The sequence below is a fragment of the Sebastes umbrosus genome, chromosome 15 (genome assembly GCF_015220745.1).
Source record: "Sebastes umbrosus isolate fSebUmb1 chromosome 15, fSebUmb1.pri, whole genome shotgun sequence".
In the NCBI taxonomy this organism is placed as follows: Eukaryota; Metazoa; Chordata; class Actinopteri; order Perciformes; family Sebastidae; genus Sebastes; species Sebastes umbrosus.
Window position 1 is genome coordinate 215,570 of NC_051283.1, and position 4,663 is coordinate 220,232.

At 42.9% G+C, this 4,663-nt stretch overlaps 1 long non-coding RNA gene across 1 annotated transcript; it reads left to right on the forward strand.

The window, feature by feature from the left end:
- Positions 1 to 734: 734 nt before the first annotated feature.
- LOC119503595 lies at positions 735 to 1,386 on the forward strand. The gene is made up of 2 exons (XR_005210350.1): positions 735 to 787; positions 903 to 1,386. It is a non-coding gene; the product is annotated as an uncharacterized LOC119503595 (long non-coding RNA).
- Positions 1,387 to 4,663: the final 3,277 nt, after the last annotated feature.

Genomic DNA, 4,663 nt, shown 5'->3' on the forward strand with positions numbered 1-4,663 from the left:
GTGTTCACAGAGCCTTTTTAAATGAAAAACATGCAAATGCTGTTTTAATTTGTGTCCTCCATGTAGATTGGAAATCCTTTGAAATAGGCCAGGAAGGCATTTGTGTTTTCTGTGGCAGAGTTCCAAAGTAATTCATCTCCCTGTTAGCTGGAGAGATTGTTTTGACTTTCACTTTACTGTCTAAATTTTCCAGATGATAAATGTGCCGCGTTAGGAATAGCTTATGGTAATGTGATGCTTTTATTCATTAAGAACAACACACACGTCTTCACCCTGGACATTCTTTGGATGATTTGTTTGAGCCCAGTTTCTATAGTGTAACAGAGGAAGCAGTGCACTGTATGACCGCAAGGCTGAATGTGTGTGTTCAGCCTGATGAGTCAACATTATACCAAACAGCATAATAGGGAGTTTAGCCATACTGTTTGTGCATTGTTTTTCATTCTTATAGAATTGTTTATCATTATGTGTCAGCCAACCTGCAAAGAATGGAATATGTGAATATAAAATATGTCTCGTGTGGAAATGTCCTACAAGTTCTCATCCCAACTCGTCACAGACAAGATGATATATGCTTTTGCAGAGTCACACTCCCTGTTCTGGAACCAGATCTGTTTGAATTGTGTTTGTCACCCCCTGGTGGTTGTTCTGTGTATGTTTTATTGTTGACCCTGGAAACAGGAAGTGCTTCACTTCCTCTCCAGATCTTACCTGTGACAGCCACAAGTTACGTCTGGCTACAATCCAATGCCATCCTCTCTTTCTTGGTTTATACATGGCATCATCTGTGAGTAATACTGTTTATTAACATAATAGTGACATGTATGCATTGTTATTTGTTTGAATATGTGTAAGATATTGTGCAGCATTTTGATTTGTATTTTTCTGTACTTTGTCCACAGTTTTATACTTACTCCTATTAAACTGCCAAATTCAACACATCGGCCTGTTCCTTGGAGCTTGATAAGGAGAGTGTTTAGCTGCCTGTATAGCTGAGTATACGTTCATGGGGACAACACTTAGCGAGGACAGAACACTCCCCATTTTATGTACCTTAGCAGATTTTCACCCTGTTGACATTCAACAAACCCCATGGACATCCTGTCACTGCTGGCAGTGATGTCAGAGTTGCTCCATACCTCACACTTTCCCTGCCGTAAGGACAGAGTTGATTCTCATGATGCTAATTTCTTCTTCACTTCATGTTAGTCCACTGTGGGGAAAACTGTCAAGCTCCTAAATGTCACAGACAGTGCTGTCAGGGCTGGGGGGGTGGGCATGTGCACTTATTTAACACAGTGGTTTCACTATCTCAGATTTTTTATCTAAAAATGTATTTATATAGGATGAATAAAATGAGACCTGATCAAGCCTCAGGGAACAAGAGTCTGACTCCGACCTGGTAGTTTCTTATACTTATACTGTAAAACATCATATCACCAGTCTGTAAGCTTCAATGAATTCTTGATGACTTCATCTTCTTGGTGAACCCACTTTCCTTCAACCAGCCTTATACACACTGTGTAGTGTATTGAGAGGGGACTCCCAACATGTTCTCATCCCAACTCCACATACTTCTGCTTTGTCGCGCCCCTTTATGTCACTTAAGGTTTAGGCAGTAAAACCACTTAGGTTTAGGAAAAAAACTACATGGTTGGGCTTAAAACTACATTTGTAAAGGGAAAAATAAACTGAAGGTTGTGAACACGGGACACAAACAAACATCTGATTGTAACGTGAAAGTGAAACTTAACTTATGTGCCAAGAGCAGCAGCCTCCTGGATAAAAGCCTTTTGTTTATTGGACCCATTCACCTCCCTTCCCACCCGCCCAGTGTGTCTTTTCGCTCTGTAAACTACGTCACCACAGTCACTCCCAGTACACTTTCGCTGAGTGTTTATTGTTGCTGCGGATGGGTTTACATTGTAGTTAATGGGAAGCCCAATGCGTCTCATAGAGGTGCTAAAAACTGATCATATTAACTTTACACCAATGAACGGCATGCTGGGTACAGCTCACTCTTTGTCGCACGCTACAATATTAACTTTTCAGGCTGGTTTCATTATCCGTTCGTAGTAAAAATAAATGCACTGTAATTCGTATATATCCGACAAAATCAATTTGTATGTAATTTACGTAATTGTGAACAAGGAAGTATAAATAGTGGTGAACACCGCATAAGGAGGAGGTCGGGTTGGACGGGTGGGTCACAAAACACTGGACTTTCACCCAGGAGAACGCTGGACATTTGTAGGAAAACTTATGAAAAATGAGGAAAACTTTTCATAACGTTGAATACGTTGAACTTTTACACTGACGAACAGCATGCTCGCTAAGTTCGGTCCGTTGATGTTTGTCCGAGCTTTTGCACTAAAAAGACACCGCTACTCTTGTGCATTGCTTGGGATGCTACCAACGTCATGGCAGGTGTATTGCTCAGGACCCAAGGAAGCGCGGTGTTAAGTGGGAAGTTGTTTGGATGAGTAAATAGAAATACTGGAGGCCAAGAAATCAGCATGTTCTGAACAAGTACATTTTGAACTAGTTATCACAAACCACAGTACAGCTGACGCTGATGGGAATGCCATTTGTTTTGCAGGTATTTGATCATAAACCAAAGTTTATGGACAAGGTGAAACTTTGACCTGATGATGAGCTAGATGAAAAGATAATTGAAATTGAAAGATATTTGAGTTCATCCTGAGGGGGGACATGAATGTTGGTACCAAATTTCATAGCAATCCATCCAATAGTTGTTGAGATATTTCACCAAAAACCAAAGCCTCAATGAATTCTGGTCTGATGAGGCTTCTGTCCACTTCTCTTTGCCTGTTGTGTCATTGGTGTTTGATGGTTGAATGTCCATGAGAAATGGCTGCTCTTGAAAGCAACAAGCAAGCACGTACTTGCTCATTTGCAGCTCTAAAGATAGATAGATAGATAGATAGATAGATAGATATACTTTATTGTCATTGTCATTGAAAACAACGAAAAACAGTTTAGCAGGTCTTTGCATTGAAAAACAAACATTAAAACATTCAGTCACAAGTAGAACAATAAATAAGTGGATCATCATAAAGTGCAAATTATGGTTCAGCAGCTAGTGTCCTCAGCCTTTGAGGGGAGGGGGGGGGTGAGGGGGGGTGAGGGGGGGGTTCTACACACTTGACAGCCTGAGGGTAAAAGCTGTTTCGTAGTCTGTTTGTGTGTGTTTTAATTGTCCTGTATCTCCTTCCGGAGGGAAGGGGAGCAAACAGTACATGTCCAGGGTGGGTGGGGTCTTTGGAAATACAGCTGGCTTTCTTACAGAGCCGACCAGTGTATAGGTCACTGAGGGGGGGTAATGTGGTCCCAATCACTTTTTCCGCCATCCTCACCACCCGCTGCAGGTCCCTCCTGTTCTCCACTGTGCAGCTAGCAAACCACACAGTGCAGCAGTAGGTCAGGAGGCTCTCAATGGTTGCCCTATAGAAGTTGATCAGCAAGTGTTGAGGAAGGTGAGCCTGTTTCAGCTTCCGGAGGAAGTAGAGTCTCTGCTGGGCCTTCCCCACCTGATGAGAGATGTTTTTGGACCAGGTGAGGTCTGATGAAATGTGGACTCCGAGGTACGTGAAGCAGTCCACCCTCTCCACCTCCTCTCCACGTATGCAGAGGGCAGAGTGCTCCACCCGTCTTGCTCTCCTGAAGTCTATTATCATTTCTTTTGTTTTTGTTGTGTTTAAATCCAGGTTGTTATGGAACACCATTGTGTCAGATGTTGGATCTCCTCCCTGTAGGCTGTCTCGTTGTTGTTGGTTATCAGTCCTACTACAGCAGTGTCGTCTGCAAATTTGACCATGGTGTTGGTGGGGTGAATAGTTGAGCAGTCACATGTGAAGAGGGAGTAGAGGAAAGGACTGAGGACGCACCCCTGTGGTGTTCCAGTGCTCAGGTTCAGAGTGGCCGAGGTGTGGTCCCCCATCCTGACACACTGGGGTCTGTTCCTGAGGAAGTCCAGCACCCATGTGCTCAGTGAACTGCCTAAGCCCAAGTTGTTAAATTTTTGAACCAGTTTGTGTGGAATTATTGTGTTGAAAGCAGAGCTGAAATCAACAAACAGCATCCTTACATATGTGTTGTTGTGATCCAGGTGTGTAAGGGCTGCGTGAAGAGCTGTTGTGATTGCATCATCCGTCGATCTGTTTGTCCGATAAGCGAACTGGTGTTGGTCAAGATCGGCAGGAATAAAGTTCCAATTCGTGTGCGGGGTGCAAAGTTTGTCCGCCACATTAAGCAGCTCTGCTCTGCTGTATTGCAGATGTCCCTCTATCACTCCAGTGACAACGCATACACACACAAAAAACATACATACACTGCCGAACCGAGAGCGCTGGGCCGCTGCGTCTAACCGCGCCGCCATCTTGGAATCGACATCAAGATTTAAACTGTAAATCTGGTAAAAAAACTCAGCTAGAACTATCTGGATGTGATGTGACTTATTCTTCGTCCAGAAGAGCAAAACAAGGAAAAAACATTGAATAAACTAAAAATGTAGTATGTCAGGAAAACCTGTTTCCTTTTAGAAGTTTGAATGTAACTGTGCTTTACTGACATCAAACATCCAAGTATTTCAATGAAATCATCAGAGCCACAGTGAGGGAACAAATCCTGTTACAAATCCTAT